This window comes from Pinus tabuliformis, chromosome 8, assembly GCF_031772625.1.
Source record: "Pinus tabuliformis cultivar Carrire ecotype Pingquan chromosome 8, CPIR1, whole genome shotgun sequence".
NCBI lineage: Eukaryota > Viridiplantae > Streptophyta > Pinopsida > Pinales > Pinaceae > Pinus > Pinus tabuliformis.
Window position 1 is genome coordinate 1,282,961,985 of NC_142294.1, and position 26,970 is coordinate 1,282,988,954.

Below are 26,970 nucleotides of genomic sequence, written 5' to 3' on the forward strand. Positions count from 1 at the left end.
AGGTTGGAGGTATGAAATTACTTTGCACAAGGGACAAACATAGGCCTCCCTGCACCACTACATTTTTTTAGTGACCAACACAACCACATTAATAAATGTGGTTGACATATGCCGATAGGAACATATCAACCATATTAATTGCTATGAAAATAAGAAAATGATTATCAAGGGACTTGGAAATGCTCACTTCTTGATTGAAACAAGGCATAGACATTGAATTTTAATAATGTTGTATGAATTAAATTCATGTTTGATTTAAATGAAGCCTTCATTTCTAGTCATGTGAAGTTGAGTCTTGTGTGAGTGAAATTTCTATCAATTCCTTAATGCACTTGTTATTGTTAGTTTATTTTTTGTAAACAAATGATCACTCGTAGCTATGCGCTCTAAATTTTAACTAATTGTAACTAATTTAAGTTACAAAAAAACTTAGCATGTCTATGTTAGTAGTCTAGATGAGTATTAAACCTCTAATTGTCTATTTACTAACAATATGGATGAAGAAACAAAAAAATAGAACAAAATTAGTTGATTGAAAGTACATGCATTATATTTGGATATAAGTTCTTTCTAATTTAAATGGTTATGTATAATTGGTTTTAGCCATTAAAATTATGTTAACAATCTTGGTTTGATTTATTGATACTAAAACTGCTTATTCGCTTTTAAGACTTTTGAGCATCACATTACTAATATTAAAATTATAAATATGTAAGCCCAAGTACAAATCAATGAATAATATTCTCCATATTTTTGATATTTTCCAGATTATTATCAATGACTAATATAAATCTATAGGTCCAAGTACAAAATTTCCCCACCCCTTTTATTTGTAAGAAAATTCAATATATAATAATTAAATCCCAAAATAAGAAGCAATTCCTAATTTCCTCTACTCGGTAAGAAATTAAATGTAAGTAAATCACAATTTAGAGTCATTTAGGATTACTGAGCTAACCTAAACAATCTCCCTTCAAAATAACCATAACATATTCTAGGATGGCCCAAATATTGCCACGAATGATGTGAGATATCATAAATCCACATACGATACCTTTCTTCAGTTGTGTTCCACTCTACAACCTTAAAGAATCCCAGGCACCATTCATCAACCCTAAATAATCCTGGGGACCATTAATAAACTCTAAACAAGTGTGGACCTCTCAGTCGGAGGCCAGATGAATTTGAGAATCTGCAAAACTCTTTGTTTCAGATTGAACTTCAATAACTCAAAAATTGTCTCTTTCTTCTCGTATGTTCTCCTTATCACACACAATTATATTTCGTGTTGTATGATGCAAATAAAAGACCTGTTACCCAGAGGAATTGGCTTCTTCCACATCAAACACCAACATCATCTTTACAGATGAAATCAAGTATGTGCAGATCTAGGAAATGCTTATTCATGAGTTGAACATGACGACCAATAGTGAAACCTTTACCACTTCCATTACATCTTGTTATCGTTTTCTATGTACCTTCTTTGAAGTTGTAAACAAAAGTGATAACTCTGTCATCTAACATGCTACACCAGAAGACCTAAGTACCTCCTTTCTAATTTCAGAACAATTTGATGCATTCTTGCTAAGCTTTGCCAGACATTGTCCTGTCACAATGCTGCTAATATTGATGTTGTGGGAATCACGAGCTCTCTTACAAACATAAATGATGATATCCTGTGATTTTGTAATGTGAGATCCACCGAAAAAGCCCTGGAAAAATATTCAGTGGTCTTTAAGTATCACTAGAACCTCTCCTTGTAAATTACTAAAACAACATACCGATAACTTAAGAGGAAAACCAATATGGTAAATCAAAATGATTGATTGCTCAAGGGGACAGATGGTAAATCAAAATGGTAAATGGAAACACTTATGTCCATGCCCTAACCATTAGTAATTTTTTAACAATAAATATATTTTTGAATTAGACACCTGTTATCTCACCTATTTTGAAATTGAAAACCTGTTGAGAATCCTTTGGTATCATCCATTGGATTGTGTATAAGATGAAGAATATTATCAAACCATGAAATCTTACCCATTCATAATTTCTCATATTTTAAATAATGGAAATTCCTCAAGGCCACTTCCAATATAGACCATGCCTATCGGTGTAATTAGTTTGTGCTCAAAATTAGCTAAGCATCTATAGTTGTGGTTATCTTCATCAAGGATCTCCTATCCTTCATCAAGTTTAATAGTACCTTCATCAAAATACCTTCAAGCTATCTGAAAAGTTATCCCTCAAAAAAATAAATGGTTAGTATCAAAGACAAGAAAAGAATTTGATGAAGTCATCATGGATAAAAATGAAGAAAATTTTCACCTAAAATATCACACTAAACATTTACTTGTACCAGTCAAGAATTCCAAGGCTACAAAATAGTATAATAAAATATTAGAACAAGAAAAGGAAGATCTCTAGGAAGAATCAATAATAACCTATCAAGAAAAGATGAAGAAACTTTTTGTTTAAAGAACCTTAATTAGTAGTTGCTAAAATAAATAAATAAAATTAAAAGATGAGAAACTTGATAATCCAAACATTAAAAATATCGACAATTCGGAAAATGGAGAATTTTCACATTTAAAGAATCATGGTCAAAGCTTGCTTCCACAAATTAAGAAGCTTAAGAATGATAACAAATCACTAGAAAACAAATGAAAAGAACTTATCAAAAGGGAAGCATCGAAATCCTTAGAATTAAAATCCAAGTTATGTAGAAATGTACAAATACAAATCCAATCAACATCACAACTCAATAAAGTGAAAACCTAGTTGAAATAAAGATGCATCTGGATGTTGAAATACAAATAATGGAAATTCCAAGTGAGGATCCAATGACCAACAAACCAACATTTATGTGTGAAGAATAACATATACCAAAATTAAGTCAAGAAAGCACTACATGTACAACAAGGAGAAGTCACACTACAAAGACACCTTATCAACATCCCAATCATAATTGAAGGTATCTTAATCAGTTAGTGTATCAACATCACTCAATATGGGAACAATTTATCTATATTACAAAGAATATTGGTACCAATATCAATAAGTTCCATGATGACAATTCAACTTGGGTATCATATAAGTGCAACATTCCACAAAGATTGAATTAGGATGGTCAAATCCTTTTACAATTCAACAATTCTGATCAATAACTAGAAGCCCATACTATCTTGTATTATCAAGATGACAACATCAAGAATAGAAAATCATACAAAGACATTATGTGCCACAATGAAAAGTCAAATCCCTTCCATGAAGATGCTTTGAGGACAAATCATTTATAAAGGTGTTCACATGGATGTATGACCTAGAAATAGTCAATGGGTTCTCTTTGATATGAGGTCTCAATTAGACCTCACACCATTTGGGATAAGAAACTCATCCAAACTATGGCCTGGTAACCATTCTTGGTTTTCCCAAAATGGTGTGAAATATGGATAATCGTCACAATAGGGGGTATGTATATTCTAAACTAAAACTATCTAATGCACTAAGATAAAAAAAGGAAAGCTAGCTAGCAGTGGAAAATAGATAAGAAGTAGGAAGTGATGAGCCAATAAACATACAAGTTCACAATTAAGGAAATAATTAACTGAAATGAAAGATAAAGAAAATGTCTAGCTTACTAGAACAACTCTAGAATAGTCAATATGTTGATCTAATAAGTTCTCATAGAATGAAAGCTGTAGAAATGAAATAGTAAGCACGTGAAAGACACCTTCTAATTTACAAAATAATATATAACCTAACAATATACATCCCACAAAACACACACACACATGAATTGTTTAAGAGTAGTCAGAAATAAGGATAAGATGCATGTTAGAATACAGTTCCACCAATGGCCTTCAAGACTTCTTTATATTAAAGAAACGAATGTAGAAGTAACAACCTCCTATATCTAGTTTGCAGATATATCAACAAAATTCAAAAGTTTGCAACCATTTTCCTAAGAGTTTTTCAACACTTATAGATTGAGTTAGTAACTGCCTCCTATGACTGTTGTGTTGAGAAATATAGGGCATCAATGAGTTAGGAGATTTCTCTTCTTGATAATTTCTTGTGATGTACTTTTAATCCTTGAATTATGATCTTCTCTTTGTTATATTATTATTGTGTTCTTTTCATCGAGGCAATTACCAAATAAACAATAGAAGACAAGAGACATAGTATGTAGGCCTGTCATCCAGGGCTAAAAACTCTCACTCTTTGAGAGGAAAACCCAATCATAAATTCTTCTTATAGATCTTCAATTGACGAATACCAAGACCATGACAAAGACCCTTGAATCAATATTCCTCCCAAGACCCTTGTCACTAGCCTCTTTGATGTTCTGCCTCTTCCTTTTCTCAATTTCCTTTTGCTCTTCTCGACCTTCTCTTTCTCGACTTCCTTCTAGAGTCTTTAACTTCTTTTCTCAGCCTCCCTAGAGATTCTTGGTCTCTTAGGTTAACCCTATTTCAGAAACCCTAGAATAATCTTCGCTCCTTGATTAGTCTCTTCAAGAGAGAGACCTATAAAACTTCTCCTTGACTTCTTCTTGCAAGATCCTATAACCAAACAAAGTCACCTCAATGCAGCAACAAGTTCTTCAACCTTTTCTATGTTCCTTAAGACCTACTTCTTCACATGTGGGAGAGTATACTAGTTGAAATCAGTGTCCCCAAAAGAATCCCTTCCTTCACTATCCTTTCTTTGTCCTTTTCTTCTCTTTTCTAATCCTTTCTTCACACTTGTGATTGTAGGATCTTCTTCATCGAATTTATTCCCTCCAAATGAGGTCGAGTGTGGTTATGTATACACATTGTCTCATTTCCTTTAGGCTGACATGATCACTTGAGGGAGAGACGACATGATCTTCTAGATTCTTCATTCGTTGTAGGCCGACTTGGAGAGGGCCAGTGACAAGGTATTGGAGGATTACTTTACATAGACAAGTGTGACTCTTTACAATATGTAACATGACTTTATTGCATGAAAATGAACCTTTTATTCCTTTATGACGAGATGAAAAAATTCCTAAAGACTCTCAATGGGAGTCTTGACTCAAAAATAAAATCTCTTGCTAATGAAACCCATGATACAAGCAATACAATAATTTTATTTTTCTTCTTTACATGTCTTTACATAAAATCACAATTACATGTCTCTATGATGACCAAACCTAGTTACACTTTTCAACACTCCCTCTTAACTAGGGAGGTATTCATAATGGTACTTGGTAATTCTCAATATGAAGAATTTCTCATAAGAATAATCAAATTGGTAATCCATTTGTTTAGCATCATATCAACCAGGATTGTTACATAGAAAGGCCATGAATAACACCTCTATCTCTCCACAAGATTTGAGCTCAATGCTGGTGAGACCAATGATTTATAGACACTCTCATCATTGTTTCTCTCGGAACAAACCCTACCCGGGTACTCAGGGTGTGTTCTGTTGGAAATAATACTGAGAGGGGGGGGGGGGGTGAATCAGTATTATTAGATCAATAAAACTTTTTCAGTACTCAGAAACATATACGCTACTTCAATTAAGTGAACCAGCGTGTACACGCTACTGTGTCTAAAGCAACCAGCGTATAACCAGAAATCTTATGATTCAATTAGTTTATCTTCAGTAAATGCATCAGGACATTATTAACCATATTAAAAGTAAACAGATGCAGTATAACAGAATAGATCATCACACAAAAGCCACACACATGAACACCATGATATAAGGTGGAAACCCAATGTGGGTGAAAACCACCTGCTGCAAGTCGTCTCTATCTTTCTTTAATAAGAAACTTCAGTTTACAATCTTTTGTACTGGTGCAGCCTTATACCAGTATGCAGGCTACAACCTGCAGAAGGCTACAACCTTCTCTCGTTTTCCAAACTCTCCTGGAAGGGAGCTCCAACCCCCTTTGCTCTTGTACTAGCTAAGATACTAGTACATAGGTGCTGGCCTACAATCTTCTTTCCTTCAGGTACCACTTTTCATCAATTTTCAGACTGGATACTCCTGAAGCACAACATTACAATTTGAAGACCATGATTCATTCACAAATCATTGAAGCATAAAACAACCAATACTAGCATCATCAATCTTTGAATCACTGAACCACTGAAACCCTGTCAACACCCAGTCACCAGAACACAGAGCAGACTACAGAACTTCTGCAATAACAGTCAGACCCATCTGCAACCCAAAAATTAGGCTTCAAAAGATATACGCTACTTCAATGAAACCAACCCGCGTATACACGCGCTTTTACCAAAGACAACCTGCGTACAGATCTAAAAATAATTTCTCATAACTTGCAGCTGTACCAGAGATCAATTATATTCAAAACATAACATTGCGTCAGTATGCAGATCTAAAAATATGCGTAATCAACCATATACTGATAGTTCATTTCAAACCATTTGATCCCGTTCTATCCTTAGATCTAGTCTTCCATCAACCGGTGTGATCTCTCCTTAGCTTAGATCAAGCAATGTATCATCAACCCAGAACCTGCATACTAGATCTCTTTCTTCATCAGATATTCAAGACCTTTTCAAAAATTGCACTTCCCTAATGATCTTCTTCTCCTTTTATAGTCTTAGGCCTTGCTCAATACCATGCTCCAAAACCATAGTAAAACAATACCAAGAGCCTAATACTTGAGATCAACACACTTGTCGAGATACCTTGGTCCAAAACATAGGCTCAAGTACCGAGGACTAACTACCACGGACCAAAAGTAAGCTTCTCGACATGCACGCTCTTTTCTGTTCATGAAACTGCGTGTATATGCGACTTCGTATATAGCTCACCTGTGTATACGCGACTTAGTATATAGAGCACCAGCGTGTATACGCAACTTGGACTTAATTAACCTGCGTATATGAGATTTCTCTTCATTCTGTAGTCTGAACTGAGATCTGTCATCAAAGAGAGTTTCCATCAAGGACAACACCTATACCGTAGCGCCACACCTGTGCCAAAATGCCAACAATCTCCCCCTTTGGACTTGATGGCAACCCCAAGATCCTTAGAATCATTCTCCCCCTTTGTCATCAAGGGCAAAGGGCTGTGCTCCCCCTGAGTACATGCTGATATCTCTGCTCTGCTGTGCTGAACATGCTCCCCCTGACTGTAGGCAAGATCTGCAGAAGATGTTCTTCAAAAAGAACCAAGACTTATACATCATAAAGGACCTTCCTATCACCAAAAGACTTAATATATACATCCATACTCCCAACCAAGAGGGGATACATCAGAAATTTACATATAACAACCAATTACATTACATCATTCATCCCAGGCATAGTGGGGAAACCAACCTAGGCCGTTACATGACCTTGACACCATACAAAAGAGATACATGACATAGAGACGAAAAATCTAGACCAAGACTTATGAAAGTCAACAGCAACATCTGATAATCATCTTTTAGATCAGCAACCAAGATTTCCTTCTGTGCTCCTTCTCCTGAAACCGACAACAGTTGTGAACTAGAACCAAAAGCATCTAAATGCCAACAATGATTTTTTAGACTTTAAGCTGCTCCCCCTGAAACTGTGCCTGCTGCTCCCCCTGAAACTGTGCCTGAAGGATTCTGGCATACCCATCTCAGACCTTCTCCAACCAGAATCTGCCCTTGCTGTTCAGAACTCCATATACGCGACTTCACCTGCATAAATCAGCGTATGTACGTGGATATCCCTTACACAACACGCGTATACCAACTTTTCTTTAGAACAGAAAAGCTTCAACAGCAGGCTGAAGCATCAACTACTCCCAGCTTTTGTCTGAGATATTCAAAAGTCTCCCTGGGCAGTGGTTTTGTGAGAATATCAACAACTTGTTCTTTAGAAGGAACATACTCCAACTTGACCTTTTGTTCAAGCACTTGTTCCCGGAGGAAGTGATACTTGATTGGTATGTGCTTGGTCTTTGAATGCATGACTGGATTCTTTGAAATGCTGATTGCACTTGTATTATCACATAAGATAGAGACTGGTGGAGTGCAAGTGATTTGAAAATCCTGCAAGGTCTGCATCATCCAAAGAAGTTGTGTGCAACAAGATGCCGCAGCCACATATTCTTCTTCAGCTGTAGATAAAGCAATCGAACTTTGTTTCTTGTTGAACCAAGATACTAATCTGGAACCCATGAAGAAAGCACCACCACTTGTGCTTTTCCTGTCATCCACACTTCCGGCCCAATCTGCATCTGTGTAAGCATGAAGAGTGAGATCTGTATCTCTAGGATACCATAAGCCATAGTTTTGAGTCCCTTGAAGATACTTGAAGATTCTTTTGACTGCCTGAAGATTCTTTTGATTCCTACTGCATGCATAATATCTGGTCGGGTACCTGTCAAATAAAGAAAACTCCCAATCATGGATCTATAAGTTGGTTGGTGAACTGCTGCTGATTCATCATTTGCACTGAGGCTGCATCCTGTAACCATGGGGGTACAAACTGGCTTTGAATCTTCCATGCCATACTTCTTCAAGATCTGCTTGAGGTACTTGGTTTGAGACAAGAAAATACCTCCTTCATTTTGTTGGATTTGCAATCCAAGAAAGTATGTCAATTCTCCAAGTAATGACATTTCAAATTCTTTCTGCATAACCAAGGCAAAGTTTTGACTCATAGCCTCTTCATTGCTGCCAAAGATAATATCATCTACATACACAACAAGTATTAGCAATTTGTTATTTTCAACTTTCATATAGAGATTGCTATCTGCTGATCCTTTTGAAAAGCCTTGTTGGTGAAGATATTTGTCCAAACGATAGTACCAAGCCCTTGGAGCCTGTTTGAGACCATAGAGAGCCTTTTTCAATCTGCATACAAGGTTTGGATCATTCCCAAGAATGAACCCATCTGGCTGCTCAATATATACTTCTTCTTCTAAGTCTCCATTCAGAAAGGCTGATTTCACGTCCATTTGAAATACCTTGAAGTTTTGAAAGCTTGAGAGAGCAAGGAACATTCGGATGGCCTCAAGTCTTGCAACAGGAGCAAAGGTCTCTTCAAAATCTATTCCTTCTTGCTGCGCATACCCTTTACAAACAAGTCTGACCTTGTTTCTAATTACTTCTCCATTTTCATTCAATTTATTTTTGAAGACCCATTTTGTCCCTATGACATTCTTATCTTTTGGTCTAGGAACCAATTCCCAAGTGTTATTCTTCTCGATCTGATCAAGTTCTTCATCCATTGCTTTGACCCAACATTCATCTTTGCATGCCTCTTTCACATTTTGTGGTTCAGTGGAAGAGAGTAATGCCAAATAGCTTGAAGCTTCTGCAATTGTTCTTCTTGTTTGTACTCCTGCTTCTTTCTGCCCCACAATCTGAGATTCTGGATGATTCTTCTGAACATATCTAGATGGAGTCTTCTCTTCTATTCTTGTCTGCTCTTCTGGTTCTTCTTGAGGTTCTTCTTCTTCTTGAGGATCTTCTTCATCATTCTGTCTTTGAGGGTAGCCTTCATCTTCTTCGATGTCTTCATGATGAACTTGCCTAGGAATGTATCCCTTCTCATCAACCACAACATCAATACTGTCAACAATTCTGCCAAGTCTTTTATTGTAGCATTTGTATGCTTTGCTATGTGGAGAATAACCAAGAAGAATGCCTTCATCTGCTCTAGGTTCAAGTTTGCCAAGTTGCTCATCAGTATTCTTAATATAACATTTGCTCCCAAATATTTTGAAGTGCTTCACTGAAGGAGTTTTACCACACCAGAGCTCATGAGGAGTTTGAGTGCTATTTACTCGGACATTTGTTTTGTTGAGAATAATAACCGCAGCATGTGCAGCTTCACCCCAGAACGTTGCGGGAGTACCTGACTCATCAAGCATAGCACGAGCCATTTGTTGGATTGTTCTGTTTATTCTTTCCACAACTCCATTTTGCTGAGGAGTTCTAGCTGTAGAGAATTCTCTTCTTATCCCATGTTCTTCACAGAAATCGAAAAATTCATTCGAGGTAAACTCCCCACCTCTGTCAGATCTGAGGCACTTAATTTTGTGTCCTGATTCATTTTCAGCCAAGGCTTTGAAGGATTTGAATTTTTCGAATGCTTCATCTTTGTGCTTCATAAGTCCTAACCAGACAAACCTGGAGAAATCGTCAATGAATAATATCAAATATTCTTCTCCTCGAGGTGTTCTTTTTCTGAATGGACCACATGTATCTGTATGTACTAGCTCAAGAGGCATGCTAGCTGATCCTTCCTTCTCAGGAAAGTTAGTTCTGGTTTGCTTTCCAAACTGACATGATTTACATATGATGTTGTCTGGAATTTTGATATCTGGAAGGTCACGAACTGCCTGATATTTGCATGCTTTCCTTATTTGTGGAAAGCTTAGATGCCCCAACCTCCGATGCCATAGCCAGTGTTCATCATTCTTGCTGAAATAGCATTGTTGTTGTCTTTCTTCAAATATGTAGAGATTATTTGGAGTCCTTCTTCCTTTGATCACTGTTTCACCTGTATCAAGATCACGAACACAACACCCATTTGATCTAAATATTACCTCTGTTCCTTGATCGCACATCTGACTGACACTCAGAAGATTATGCTTCAATCCATCAACATACAAAACATTTCCAGCTTTGACCTTCTCTTTCAACGGAGCAACGCCTTTTCCTTTTATGGCTGCAGAGATATCGTTTCCAAAGGAAACTTTCTTTCCCTTTTCTAATGCGGTATATGATTCAAGTTTTTCTTTGTCCCCTGTCATATGCTTCGAGCATCTACTGTCAATGTACCATAGAATTTCTTGACCTTCTGCATAAAAGGCTATCCCACATCTTTCTGGTTGCGGTTCCTTTATTCTCCATGTTTGTTCCTTCTGAGTTGTCTTCCAGAACCTGCTCCTGCATTCAGAGTCTTCATGACCAAAGTTATTACAAATAGAGCATTCAACTTCATTTTCAAGAACCGAAAAGTTGTTATAAGTCCTTTTCATGGTTCCAGTCATACTTCTTTGCTTTTGAGCTTCTCTAGTCATGATTGTCTTGTAGGCAACACATTGAGCTGCTTTGTGACTGAAGTTATGGCAAGAAAAACATTGGCCATTAAAGAAATTTCTGCGATAATTAGATCTATCATCCAACCGATTGTAGCTTCTATTGACATCCATTCTTGGGGCAAATTGTGAAGATTTTACCTGTGGCTGATTGTAGCTTCTGTTTGTCCTTAAGGCAGCTTGTCCCCGAATTTCTTGATTTGTTCTTGAGGTAAACTGTCCCTGACTTTTATTTGGCCTTTGCTCACTTCTCCTTGCTGCATCAAGATAACTTTTAGAAGTAGAAGCTTGAGATGTTTCTCCATTATATCCCAGACCAGTCTTGATCAGAGGAGAACGCTGCACATTGATAATCTCATCCAAGGTTTCAGATCCTTTAACAAATTTAAGATTAATCGCTTTTGTTTTCTCAATCTCCTTTCTAAGACAAACAATCTCACATTCCAATTTTTCAAGATGTTTTTCCTTTTTAGCCAGTTGACATTGTAGAGAGTCAATAATAGCACTTTTCTCTTCTAAGCAAACTTTGAGATTATTCATTTCTTCATAAAAGCCTTCTACATCTATAGCATCCATGTAGTCATCATCTTCAAAAGCCATTAAAAGTTTATATCTATTACCCTGTTCATCTTCGTCACTATTTGAAAGACCATCACTATCTTCATGAGTGTAATAGTTTTTCTTCTTTTCATTCTGTTTCTTGTTCCATTTAACAGGTTCCTTTCCCTTGTTATTCTTATCTTTGTGAGGACATTTGGCAGCAAAGCATTTAAAAGGTAACTTACCTCTGAACCTTCCAGAACCCCTTTGAAGATTTCTGACAAAATTTGATTCTTCTTCTTCATCTTCTGGCACGTGACTTGCTTCATAATAATCTTCTTTGCCTGAAGCCTTGAAAGCAGCTTCTCTTCTGTCTGATGGACCTCCTTTTCTCATTTCATAAGCAGTTAGAATTCCGTGAAGCTGAGACATAGTAAGAATTCGTAGATTTTCCTTTTCTTCTATTGCAGACACTTTAGATTCAAATTTGGGGGACAATGATCTTAGAACCTTTTCAACCACAATAGCCTCTTTTATTTCTTCACCCAAGTTTTTCATGCAATTAACAATCTCATCTACCCTAAGGAAATAGTTAGCCACACTTTCATCATTATACATTCTGAGAGTCTCATACTTAATCCTGAGAGTTTGAAGTTTAGCACGCTTTACCTGTTCGTCTCCTTCATAGCTCGTGACAATTTTGTCCCATATTTCTTTTGCAGATTTATAGTGCATTACCTTCATGAATTCCGATTGGGATATACATCCTAATAGAGTACTGACTGCTTTCGCATTTGTTTCATATTTCTTTTTCTCGGCTGCATCTGTAGGAGTAGCTGAAGGAAAAGTGTAGCCTATCTCTACGATGTCCCAAACTTCTGTACCAAGAGATTGAAGATAGGCAGTAACTCTTACCTTCCAATAATTGAAGTTTGTCCCATCAAAAACCGGTGGCCTGATTGATGCTTCTCTCTCGTAGTTGCTCATGATGAACGATCTACCTTCAAGCGATCAAGCTTCTTTGAAGGACCTGCTCTGATACCAATTGTTGGAAATAATATTGAGAGGGGGGGGGGTGAATCAGTATTATCAGATCAATAAAACTTTTTCAGTACTCAGAAACATATACGCTACTTCAGTTAAGTGAACCAGCGTGTACACGCTACTGTGTCTAAAGCAACCAGCGTATAACCAGAAATCTTATGATTCAGTTAGTTTATCTTCTGTAAATGCATCAGGACATTATTAACCATATTAAAAGTAAACAGATGCAGTATAACAGAACAGATCATCACACAAAAGCCACACACATGAACACCATGATATAAGGTGGAAACCCAATGTGGGTGAAAACCACCTGCTGCAAGTCGTCTCTATCTTTCTTTAATAAGAAACTTCAGTTTACAATCTTTTGTACTGGTGCAGCCTTATACCAGTACGCAGGCTACAACCTGCAGAAGGCTACAACTTTCTCTTGTTTTCCAAACTCTCCTGGAAGGGAGCTCCAACCCCCTTTGCTCTTGTACTAGCTAAGATACTAGTACGTAGGTGCTGGCCTACAATCTTCTTTCCTTCAGGTACCACTTTTCATCAATTTTCAGACTGGATACTCCTGAAGCACAACATTACAATATGAAGACCATGATTCATTCACAAATCATTGAAGCATAAAACAACCAATACTAGCATCATCAATCTTTGAATCACTGAACCACTGAAACCCTGTCAACACCCAGTCACCAGAACACAGAGCAGACTACAGAACTTCTGCAATAACAGTTAGACCCATCTGCAACCCAAAAATTAGGCTTCAAAAGATATACGCTACTTCAATGAAACCAACCCGCGTATACACGCGCTTTTACCAAAGACAACCCGCGTACAGATCTAAAAATAATTTCTCATAACTTGCAGCTGTACCAGACATCAGTTATATTTAGAACATAACATTGCGTCAGTATGCAGATCTAAAAATATGCGTAATCAACCATATACCGATAGTTCATTTCAAACCATTTGATCTCGTTCTATCCTTAGATCTAGTCTTCCATCAACCGGTGTGATCTCTCCTTAGCTCAGATCAAGCAATGTATCATCAACCCAGAACCTGCATACTAGATCTCTTTCTTCATCAGATATTCAAGACCTTTTCAAAAATTGCACTTGCCTAATGATCTTCTTCTCCTTTTATAGTCTTAGGCCTTGCTCAATACCATGCTCCAAAACCATAGTAAAACAATACCAAGAGCCTAATACTTGGGATCAACACACTTGTCGAGATACCTTGGTCCAAAACATAGGCTCAAGTACCGAGGACTAACTACCACGGACCAAAAGTAAGCTTCTCGACATGCACGCTCTTTTCTGTTCATGAAACTGCGTGTATACGCGACTTCGTATATAGCTCACCTGTGTATACGCGACTTAGTATATAGAGCACCAACGTGTATACGCAACTTGGACTTAATTAACCTGCGTATATGAGATTTCTCTTCATTCTGTAGTCTGAACTGAGATCTGTCATCAAAGAGAGTTGCCATTAAGGACAACACCTATACTGTAGCGCCACACCTGTGCCAAAATGCCAACATGTTCCATGAGGACTATTCTTATCTTTGACTCCATAGCCCTCAAAGAATATCGGTCCTCCACAACTACTCTTCTCTTGGATGCCCTATCTCATCCTCAAAGAGTATTAGATGCTAGATGATTACCCAATTCTCTCATTCTGTCTTCCCACGTGAAAACCAGAATGATGTGTCTATCTCTCCCTCTCAATTAGGGAGGACATATCTATTCCATTAAAGGAATTTACTAATTTCTACATAAGAAATGCACCTTATCTCCCTCTTGGTGTAGGATTTTTCAAGTTTCTTCCAAGTAAGATACTTTCTAGGCTCCCTCTTAATTAGGGACCTAAAACAGCTTCTTAGGTGGAGATAATGGAATAATCAGATGCTTGAAGAACTCCTTTCTTCAATGTCATGAATTTCTTCTTTGTTATGGAGTCTTCATATTTTGGGACTTCTTCATAGGGAACACACCATCCATTAGTCATATCATCATTATTTTCATCAGAATGTGATCCAATAGTCTTCATCTGGCATTGCTTCATGTTCTGCTACCTTCATCATGCTTTCTTTTTCAAAAAGTTCTTGCATCCTTCTACATGGTTCTTTATGGAAGACATTCATAGTTCTTCCCTTCGGTAGTTTTGCATAAGCCCATCTAGATCATAAATAAGGAATACTTAAATCATAATTACCTTGTGATGGTCTTTCATCGTGACATATTCTTGTAGGAATCAACATCCTACATGCATTTTGACACATCTCCTTAAATATATGTATTGTCAAGGGTCTCCATATTTTTCCAGACTTTCACTAGAGTCTTCATATATTTTTGGGAGATATCATAGTTAAATCTTCCTGTTCCTTCGGATGTTGACTTCCTTTACCATAGTTGCATAGATTCATTTTCTCTTCCTTCCTTTCTTCACACATTTCATTCCTAGGAGCTTCAAAGTTCCTTAGTTGTATTCAATCACCTCGTACTCCATATGAGGACATATTGTGTTGATTTCATCTAATAAATATGTGACACATGCATTCTTGCATCCCTTTGAGATTGTTTCTTTGATGATGCCTCTTAAGATAAAGAAGTGATCCATGTTGTTTGCAACCATATGACATGACTTCTATAATATTGAAGCATACATACCTCATCTTTTGGGTCATCTAGAATTCTTGCAAAAACTTCCTTTGAATGAAGGAATTTCATTCCCTTGATATTATTCACTTCCATGTTATCATACTATCATTCTATGAATTCCACAAGATTGGAATTCTTGAAGAAACACTTACTTTTCTTCTTCATTGGTGAATCTTACATTGAAGATTCCATTAGGTAATCTTGAGGATCTTGCATATCCTATCTTTTTGACAAATGTATGATAACCATTTTTCTAGATGACTTATAAAACTATCGCTTGATCTTTCAATGAGGTTCCCAGGAGTTATACCCTATATAGTTGAATTCCATAGGTTTTGTTCCAGACATCCATCATATTACATATGCCACGAGCTCTTACTTCTAATGCTTTTACCATGATGCCATGCATTCTATCTTATTTTCAAAGCTTCATATATATAATTTACATAATAGAAGAGTACCTTTTAGTGAAGGAGATTCTCTCATTCATAGTAGATATCTTTCACTTTCTCCTTCTTGGGCTTCTTTGTCTCAGGACCGTCTACTTCTTCAGTATTATGGGCTTCTTCCTTATTTCTTTTGTTATTGTCCCTTTTAAGCTTAGGACAATCTCTTTGATAGTGTCCATATTATTGACATCAATAGCACTGTACCTTAGCCATGTTCTTCTTCTTCTTTTGAGGATCAAATTTTCCAAATTTTCATTTTCTTCTTGACATAGAAACATATGCTTGATTCTGCTCATTTGATCCCACATCAGTCTTTGCCTTCAGCCTAGTTTCTTCGATCTTACATAGAGACCATAGATATTGGAATGACATAGCTTATTCCTTCCCATAAATACTTGAATTAAAGTTACCCCATTCTTCTGGTACTGAATTTAATATCACTGTTGTCATTTATCTATCAGACATGACTTCTCCCAGGACTTGTAATTGATCTCTTATCTCATAAATCCTCATAAAGTTGAGGCTATTCCATCTTCCTTTGTCATCTTTAGCTTGTATATTTCTTGCCTTAATGAGATTATTTCTCCTGTAGTGCTTATGGAAAAAAACTCTACCAATTTATCATATACATCTTTTGTAGTGTTTAATTTTGATACATATGGGATAAGAGAGTCTTTGATGGATTCTATGAGAATCCTCTGGGCCCTCACTCCCCCGTTCATGAATCTAGCATGTGCTTGAGTATATTCTTTGGTAGGTTGGGTTATTGACCCCTTGATGTGATCCATTACCTCATTCTCAATGAGATTTAGGTCAGTTCTTTTCTTCCATGCAAGCAAATTTGAAGCCCCAACCAATTTGTTGCTTTCTTTGCAAAATGACATTTTGATAGTATCATATGAAGTCATAAAATTACTTGAGTGATTGATGATTCCTTCCTTCTTAATCTAGATGTTGATTACTCCTTGAAGAATTGATGAGGGAGGTCTTATTTCACTAACCTTCTTGAATGTTCTATCCTTCTTTTGTTGATGATCTTTGAAATTCTTATAGGGTTTTGGTCTCTCTTCTTGCTTCCTTCTTGAAGATTATTTCAAGACTCTTGCTAGAGTATATTTCTTTGATCTAGGGTTTTTGTATGATGAAGATATTGATCTCTTTCTTGGTTTTCTTTGACTTTATTTGATCCTTATTTGAAGCTCGATTCTCGTGTGTTTCCTTGCTTGAACGCCCCTTCTTGACTTCAACACCTAAGCTCTAATACCATGTTGATAAATCTAGGACATAAATGAGTTAGGAGATTTTTCTTCTTGATAATTGCTTGTGATGTACTTTTACTTCTTGAATTATGATCTTCTCTTTGTTATATTATTATTGTGTTCTTTTCATAAAGATAATTACCAAATAAACAATAGAATACAAGAGACACAGTATGTAGGTTTGTCACGTAGGGCAAAAACTTCTCACTCTTTGAGAGGAAAACCCAATCAGAAATTATTCTTATATATCTTCAATTGATGAATACCAAGGCCATGAAACAGACCCTTGACTCTTCCTTGTGTAATCCTCTTCCTTTTCTCGGCTTCCTTATGCTCTTCTCGACCTTCTTTTTCTCGTCTTCCTTCTAGAGTCTCAAACTTATCTTCTTGACCTCCCTAGAGAATATCAGTCTCTTAGGTTAACCCTATTACATAAACCCTAGAACAATATTCTCTCCTTGTTTATTCTCTTCAAGAGAGAGAGAACTATAACACTTCTCCTCAACTTCTTCTTATGAGATCCTATACCCAAACAAAGTCACCTCAATGTAGCAACGAGATCTTCGACCTTCTCTATGTGCCTTCAGACCTACTTCCTTTGCATGTGGGAGAGTATACTAGTCCAAATTAGATTCCCCATAAGAATCCCTTCCTTCGCTATCATTTGTTCGTCCTTTTATTCTCTTTTCTAATCCTTTCTTCTCACTTGTGATTGTAGGCTCTTCTTCATCGAATTGCTTGCCTCCAAATGAGGTTGAGTGTGGTTATATATACACATTGTTTCATGTCCTTTAGGTCGACATGATCACTTGAGGGAGAGTCGACATGATCCTCTAGATTCTTCATTCATTGTAGGCCGACTTGGAGAGGGCTAGTGACATAGGAGTTATTGCAGAACATCATGTCGACACCTACAGAAGCTATGGATACCGAAGCAGTGAAAGTCAAGGAGGCTGTGCCGGAAATTGTTATGGAGGCAAAGGAAGTTTCTCAAGAGGTTGCCGAAGTCTTAGCTGAAGTTCCCAAATCACCAAGGACGTCGAGACCAAAGCCAACCCCAACCAAGGAGAGTGCGAAGGATAAGAAGGGCAAGTAGCCTGCAATACCGGTGCACGCATCGCTAAGAAGAAATCCATCGAAAGACAAGCCCATCACACAGGAAAAGGGAAAAGCCATCAATCTGGAGCCAAAGGAGGAGGAAATCGAAGACATCCCGATGGATGACGAGGACTTGGGGATAGATGTGGAGGAAGTTGAAGTCCAGGGTGCTGACCCTATCACTCGGTTGCCTGAGTATGTCCCTCCGTGCAAGGGCAAGACCAAGGTGCCCAAAGATATCGATGAGAGCAAGGTCCCCTTGAAAACCCCTCTGCTTTAGGATGAGATTGTCTTTGAAGGACCACGCTTGGGGTGGGTTCCTCTGTTAAAGCTCGAAGACTGGGACTTAGCTAACCATGAGAAGTTCCCGCACCTGGCGACCGAGTAGCTAATGCGCTACATTATTGACACAACCACCAGGATGACCGCATTGATCCACGAAAGTGGCTCAGAGGAGTAGACAAGGCAGGTCTTTTCAACCTGCTATGGGTGCCACACTACAACCACACCCTGATTACAGTCTTGGTCATCAAGCAGTTGCTATGCTTGGTGAATGATGGGTGTCTGTGGCTGGAGGAGACAATACCCATCACCGCAAGAATGATCCATAGGATCACGCAGAGGCCCTACAACAGTTTTATAAGCAACAAAAACTAATATTGGGGGCTATTTAGACAGGTCTGCAGGAGTTGCAAACCCACGTGTCACAGGCTGGCATGGTGTCCACCAACCTTGCTATCGGTACTTCAGAAGCTGCTATGCGCAAAGGTCTCCAGCGTGATAGTGCTACCCGATGGAGCACTGACCACAGAGAATGAAGCTGACATGCCCACTGTCAGCGCCCTCAAGGGAGTAGGGTTGAATCTGGCAGCGCTCCCTGGCGAGGTGCTCCACCTGTTGCAGCATGGAGTAATTGTGGCGCTGAGGGCCCGTGAACACCGCACTCTACAAGTGATTAGCAAGAAGAGGATTAATAACAAACAAATGGCCCTATAGAGAGACTCTGCCATCACCGCCGTGACCGAGGTGACCGCACAAAACAAGCGAATAATTCAGGTCGTAGAGGAGGCATGCTGAATGGTCCTGGAGTTGGCCATTCCTAAGGAAGAACCAGTCGAGGTGCGCATTCACAAGCTAGCTACAGGGGCACGTGATGCTCCCACAGAGATGGCGAGGGTTCAATTGGAGTTGAACCTGCAGATCACCAAATTACAGTTGAAGGCCCAACCTTCAACTTAGCCAGAAGTAAAGGAGTAGCGTGCAACCGCTGTCATAGAGGCAATAATGACAGTTGACAGTGCAGTAGCAGATTGCACACAACTATTTAAACAATCATTTGAGGTCCTGACAAGCTTGCAGGAGTACCCTAATGTACAAGTACTGGATACAAAAGTGCACGGGCTGCAGCAGCGCTATGATGAGGTCAAAGGCACAACGTGAACCATCATGCTCACACAAAGACTGGCAAAGTTGCAGGAGGCCAAGCAGCTGAAAGAGTAGGTAGATGCAACACAACACAAGGAGGCAGTGTTGAAGATGTGACTGAAGCCCTGGTTGGACGAGGCATATGCGGTTACAACCTCTATTGAAGGAAAGCTTGCGACTCTACAAGCAACTCAACAAAAGCTTCAGGCCGACAGTTTAGGAGCAGTGACCATGCAGATGGTTGAAGAAGCGAAGCAGGTGGCCGTACAGTGCACGACTGAGGTTGCGGTCATACAGGTTGAACTGGGAGGTCTTCGTGCTAAGATCCCTGCACTCGCAGGGTGACTTGAGGGTGAGTCACGATGTTTGTGTTGGGGGCCTGTTGGGAATGGGATCCCCCAAGGACATTTTTGGGGCTAAAAGCCCATGTTTTGGTTAAATTTTGTAATAAAGTTGTAAAGTCTCTGCATTTTGTGGTTGCGAAGCATGAAGGTGTCATGAGTCATAAAGGGTTGTCCACACTTGTTTTGTAAGTGTAAAGTCGGCTGTAAAGATCTACCCATGGTTCGCAGACCATGGGATTGTATAAAAAGAGCTAAGTAAGCTCTAAAGAGGTGATAAGTCTTAAGCGATAAGGAGGAAGTCTTTAGAGAAGTCTAAGTTTCGAGTCTTAGCGTAGGTAGAGGCTCTGCAGTTGAGTGCGTAGAGGCCTAGGGTGGAAGTCCGTAGCTGAGTGCGTGGACCCCTGGAGTTGTGTGCATAGGGCGGATAAAGTCTGTAATAGTCCGAAGATATCAATAAAGAGAAGTATTCTACAAATTTTGTGTATCTATTTCTTGTTAATGCATCTGGTTATATTGTGTTTTGGGTTTAATATACAATTTTTCATGTGATGCACGAATGTATGTGATTGTATTAATTAAGTGAACGCAAGTAAGAATATCTGTTTATGCGGTGCTAACTGTGATTGTTTAGTTAGATAAATAACACACTTAAGATAACTTGGGAACTCATACAATACGCTGTCATAGTAGCGCGAAAGTACCTGAATCACATATTAGGGGTGCGCGAAGGTCGATCGCACCCTTCGCGGAGGTACCGAAGGGCGGAATCAAGGGCTAGACTGACAGAGCCATAGAACTTGGTGACCCGCGTGAAAGCAGGAACATAAGGTATAAACCAACATCACGACCATCTCAGGGTGCGGAAAGTTGGTTCCAACATCCCTCCATACTGCTTCGGGTGAGACTTTGGTCCGCGCTCTATAGGTTGATGCTGAAAGGGCCAGTAGTGTAGGGATTTGTTTGGCTAACTAACGCTGAACCTGGGTCAGGCCCCACACAGCCAACACCCTTTACAATGTGTAACATGACTTTATTACATGACAATAGCTCTTTTATTCTTTTATGATTAGATGAAAAAATTCCTAAACACTCTCAATGGGAGTCTTGACTCAAAAATAAAATGTCTTTCTCATGAAACCCATGATGCAAGCAATACAATAATTTTATTTTTCTTCTTTACATCTCTTTACATAAAATCACAATTACATGTCATTATGAAGAGCAAACCTAGTTACACTTTTCAACATGTTGAACTTCTATGAGGTTAGTTACAACTCTTCAACTTCCCATAATTTTCAAATATAATGAAGGAAATTATTCAAAACACTGAAAAACTAGCTAGACAGATACCCCCATTTGATTGGGTCCTTAATTGGCAGTTTCTCAATGCCTTGAAGATGCACCACCTAGTCTTTATAATATGATGTAATCATCATGAATTTGCTACATGTAGGCTCTCCATAATGATGTTGCATTCTGATGTGGCTTGGAAAATGACTAGAATGTTCTTCTGTAATAAAACATATGTGGATTCAACACTTTTGTTTATTGGTGAGGTTTGTAAGATATTGCTCCAAATTATCCTCTGCAACCTTATCCACTATTTCATATGCAACAATGCTTCTAATTCCCTTCTTCCTCTTTCTTGGCATGATATCTCCTAGATTTTTTTTAGTTTGTTCAAATTTTTCCATCAAGAAAAATGCAAGAAGTTCACCCAATTGAAGATTCCTTATTTTATTTATATATGTTATTAGTGTTTCATATCTCTAAGTTTGGTTCATTTATGGGAGAATCATCTCTCTGAATGACTGATATGCTTCTAACCATGTATATCCTAGGACTTTGATTATTTGAATTATCAGGTTCTACTGTCTGGGAAACACAATCATTGAACTTCAACATGTTTTCCTTCTAGTCACACATGTGATCCTTCTATAAAAACATTGAAAAAATAGGTACCCAATATGTAGATTAGTTTCAAATGCTATAGGAAAAAGATCTAAAGGTTTGGTCATTGATAAATGTTCCTGTGCACGTGCACTAGGATTTAGTGGTCAAGATAAAGGAAATATTATCATATATGAATTGGAAGTACCCTTGATCATTCTAATTAAAACAATTTCACCATCTTGACTAAGGTACTTGTGTAGCCTCCTACGTAGAAGTTTCCTTATACTTCTAGGTGGAAGACTTAGGGTTTCTAAGCATAAAGAACTCATTCATGTACCCAATCTTGAAATCATATAACAAATAAACATTATTCCAAGAACTATGGTAAAAGCACTAGAATGGACTTTGACATGAAAATTTGTATGTTTTAGCCAAGCAAACCCCGAGGAGTCGAGGAAATAAAATTTAGGGTTACTAAATGGGGATCAAAGCGTTTCTGAGATTTTTGTGCATCAACCATTCTAGTGACCTTTCTCTATCTTTCCTTTTACCTTCAATGAATTCATATGTTACATAAGAGAAACCTTAAAGAAGCCACCTTGAGAGAGGAATAGGCTTTAAAGAGTGACACAGGATTCTAACTTGAGGCACAAGGAGGTAGTGTAGTGTTGGGAAAAGATTTAGTGATGCACTATAACTCTCAATTTAGGCCTAATGATGTGTTATAGGGAGTCAAAGAACCCAAAAGAAAAACTTAAGAGAGAAAAATAAAGCTATAACATTGGACTAGGGGTCATCTAGGCGCTATAGTGCTAAGAAGCAGTTTAATTTAATGTTATGGACGCTTATAAGGGAGAAAAATGACTTGAAGATCAAATTTGAGGGTTGCATTTGAAAATGTAACATTGAAATGAGGGGTAATAAGGTGCTATAACATTGAGAATAAGATCAATGGAGTGCTATCAAGGTCAAGGAAGATAGGAAAATTAAGTGATGTGGTTAAGAAAAAGGTTTCAGTGTTGGTCAAGGGATAAGGGAGTGTTATAGTACTTGATAAAAGCCTAAGACGATGTTACACAAGCTTAGAAATTCTCAATTTTTCAAGAAAAATCAACTAGAAACTTCTCTCTTAGAGTTACCTAAGCAAGCTACAACATGAAAGGCCACTTTGTGATTCTACACTGGCCAACAAGATTAAGTTAGGTTCACAAATATTCCTCCATTATCATAAGTTAAGAGGGTTGATCATATCTCAAAAGTGTTGTAGTGGCTTGATGATAAGATCTCTGCATTGATGTGAACAAGTGGTCCCTGAATTTCCTCTAAGCAAAACACACTGGAGGAATTGAAGAGGCTTGTTGTTGCAGCTACAACAAGAGGGGAAGGCAATGGAAAAAACAAACATATATATACATATATATAACACTAAAAATAATAATTAATAATTTATGGTGAGACTCCTCAATGAAAGTATATGTATCTTATTGAAAGAATGTTCGAAATTGGGTTCAACGCTCCCCGTGTGTTTCACGACTGATGAGTCCCATAAATGGGTAATTATATGGGATCATTTTGCCTCCTAACATAGTTAAATCAACCATTCTCTCAACTTATTGCATGTTTTTTGATTATATTTATGCTTATGGAGTGAGTTGGGTTAGTTATGATGCCATGAGGTCTAATATGTGTTCAATGCAGATTTTTGTTGAATTTTGAAGACAAAGTCAAAGATTCAATGGAAAATTGGCAGCAATAATTCGAAGTGGACAAAGGAGAGGATCTATAGGAGGGAATCCCCCTCATTTATTACTCCCCACTTCGAATTTCCCTTCATGCAGCTTAGAGCAGAAACAACCAAATCAATGCACTAGGAGGCAACCGAGCAAGTGGAGGATAACTTATGTTTATCTCGAGTTTTGGGAGCCAAGCCTCCCTGATTTTAAGGAAGCTGTTGGGAGCTTCAGTTGTATAAGTAGAGAGGCCTAGGGTCTCACTAGGGTCGAATTTTTGTTGCAGTTTTGCTCTGCTGAACTTTGAGCTTACTTTTGGTGACAGTTTCATGTAATCCTATTACTGTTTTGATAATAAAGATGAGATCCTTTTTGAGCTAACATTGAGTTACCTCATAGGGCTGAAGCTCTTGGGTTAGGGCCCAATCCAAGTAGCCAAGCTCCTCTTGTTTGTATTTATATGCTTTGTTTCAGTTTATGGATTAGCTGATGTTAGATGAATTTCTTTCTTGTTGAATTTAGGCTTCTGTGATCCATATCAAGCTTATGAGAGATTTTTCGTCGTAAATCACATGATATATTGTTTGTTGACGCGTTTCGAACCAACTAGTGTGGTTCATCGTCAGGACAATTTGAAGAATCAGATCTAGCTTTGTATGTTAAATAGTTTGAGCAGAGCCTCCAACGACTAACTAGACCAATGACTAAATTTGACTAAGGACCAGGGCCATAAAAATAAGTTATTTAATAAATTAAATGGAAGTTAGTTATATTAAGTGACCTTACCTATATATATATATATATATATATATATATATATATATAATAATAATAATTTTAATTGGTTGTTAAGTTAATAGTTAGTTAAAAAGTTAACAACTATTTAATAGAGACATAAAAATATATATATTAGAATAATATTAAGTTAATTGAATATCTAATTGTTAAATTAACCAAAAAAATAAAAAAATAAAAAAATAAATATTTTTTTAATTTATCTAGATTTAAATTAATTGTATTTATGAATATACCTAAAGGATTAAACTACCTTATAAAAATTAAATTTATATATATATATATATATATATATATATATATATATATATATATATATATATATATATATATATATATATATATATATATATATATATACATATATAATAATAAAAAGCTGAAGCTTAATGACTTTGGCTGCTGCTGCGCGTGCGCTGCTTCCCTAGGTCTTCTTACTGCGCAGGAGTCAGGGCCTTCGGCCTCCTTCCATGGCCCCTCCGGAAGCTCCACCGGAGGGGGTCGATCCTCAACAGGCCTTCTCGAATTTGGTTAAATCACTGCCCCCACAGCGCCCCCGTCCAGTAGTTTCAAAATTTGTCAAGAAGCTGGATGTTCTTCAAGAAGTTAACCTGCCTCCAGCTCTACCACGCATGGCTGCTCTGTCTCTGGCAGAAAAAGGACTCATTGGTCAATTCACGGGCCTCTGGCCATCTCCAAAAACTGTTCAAAGATGGGTTGAAAGGAACTGGTCTGACAAAATTCAAGGGAAAATATCCATTAGATTCTGTGGGAAAGGGTACTTCACCTTTCACTTTGAATCCAAAGAAGATAAGGATTTAATATTAAGAAACGGGCCCTATTTCATTGATTCCAGGGGCTTGTATCTCAATAAATGGACCCCAGACCTTGATCCAGAGCTAGATGTTCCCAGTGCTGTTCCGGTTTGGGTCCGGCTCCCTCATCTCCCTCTCCATTGTTGGGGAGATGAATCGGTTCGTGCAATTGGGAATGTAGTCGGTAAATATATTGATCACAACGAACCAAAAGAAAACATGCAAGCCTGTGTGAGGATCTGTGTTGAAGTGGATCTTGGCAAAGTCCTCCCTGAAGCCATCAAGCTCAAAGTGGACAACTGGAGCCATATTCAACAGCTGGATTATGAGCAGATCCCATTCAAATGTAAGGTATGTCATGAATACAGCCACTTTGCCAATAGATGTACTAAGCTTATTGATGTAGAGAATGGTCCACAAGAGGAACAATGGGAAATGGTTTAAAAAAAGAAATCGGCCTCTTTAGCTAAAGCTCCTCTTGATGCAGGCCCTTCAGCCTCTACTGTAGCTCAGCCGGCCCCCTCCTCCCCTCTCCCTTCCTCTGACCTTCCCTTCATCCAACCCCTTCTCTATTCTATCCCCCCCTGAAAGCCATCTCCAGGACACCAATGAATCTTCTTTGCCCCTGATCATCTCCTCTCAGCCCTCTCTTGATCCTCCCCTCAACAAAATTACTAGGAGCTCTTCCAAAGATCATGGAGGCACCAGTGAATCATTTAAGAAACCTGGTCTGGGTAGGAAATCTGCCAAGCAACATCGGGATGAGAACGCATAAAAAGACATAGCAATGGGAACTCAGACACCCATAGAAACTTACATTCTGGGGCAACATGACAAAGAAACAGCTAATAAGGACCAAGGGGGGCGAGCACCTCCCCGTACTCCGCATATCCAATGATGAAAATCCTGTCTTGGAACATTAGGGGACTTGGGCACCCCTCTAAGGTAGCAGCCCTAAGAGATCTTATCCATTGTGAGAAACCAGGAATTATTCTGTTACAAGAAACAAAGCAAGGCCAGTAGGAAATGAGTGGAATTATCAAACAACAGAGATGGTATAAAGGCAGCATCAGTGAAGCAAGAGGAGCTTCAGGAGGAACAACAACAATCTGGAACCAAAGCATATGGAACTGCACTTCGGAAATAGTAAATAGACATTGGATGAAAACAGTCTTGGAAAATAAAGTAGATAAGAAAATCATAATAATCTACAACATCTACATGCCTAATCATTTCAGAGACAAGGAGTGCTGTTGGCATGATCTAAAAGGTAGTATAGATGCAGAAGAAAGCTCTAATATAATTTTGGGAGGCGACTTCAATCTAATCCTCCATGCCAATGGAAAAAGAGGAGGCAGTTTTACACCTGATCCTTACAGAACTCATTTGGAAAATATCATGCAGGATCATGATCTTATGGACATTGCTCCAAAAAACCGAAGATATACATGGAATAACTGCAGGATGGGTATAGGTAACATTATGGAACGGTTGGATAGAATTCTCATCAATGTCTTGCTTCTTTCTGCCTTCTCTGTTAGATATTCCAGCATCTTGACGTGTTCAGCCTCTGATCATTACCCAATAACACTCACACTGGAAAATCATAGCCTCCTTGGGCCCATTCCTTTTAAGTATAGCTCCCTCTGAAATGATATTCCAGCAGTCGCAGGAATAGTCTACAATTCTTGGATCCAGCACGTTGAAGGGTCCCCCAGCTTCATCTGGGAAACCAAATTAAGAAAAACAAAACAGGCTATAAAAGAATGGGCTAAAACCAGTTATCAAGAACCTGAGAAGGTTAAAAAAGAGATTAAGAATAACCTTGATAGTATCCAAAGAGAAATAGAGGAACACGACCTCTCCCAAGAGAA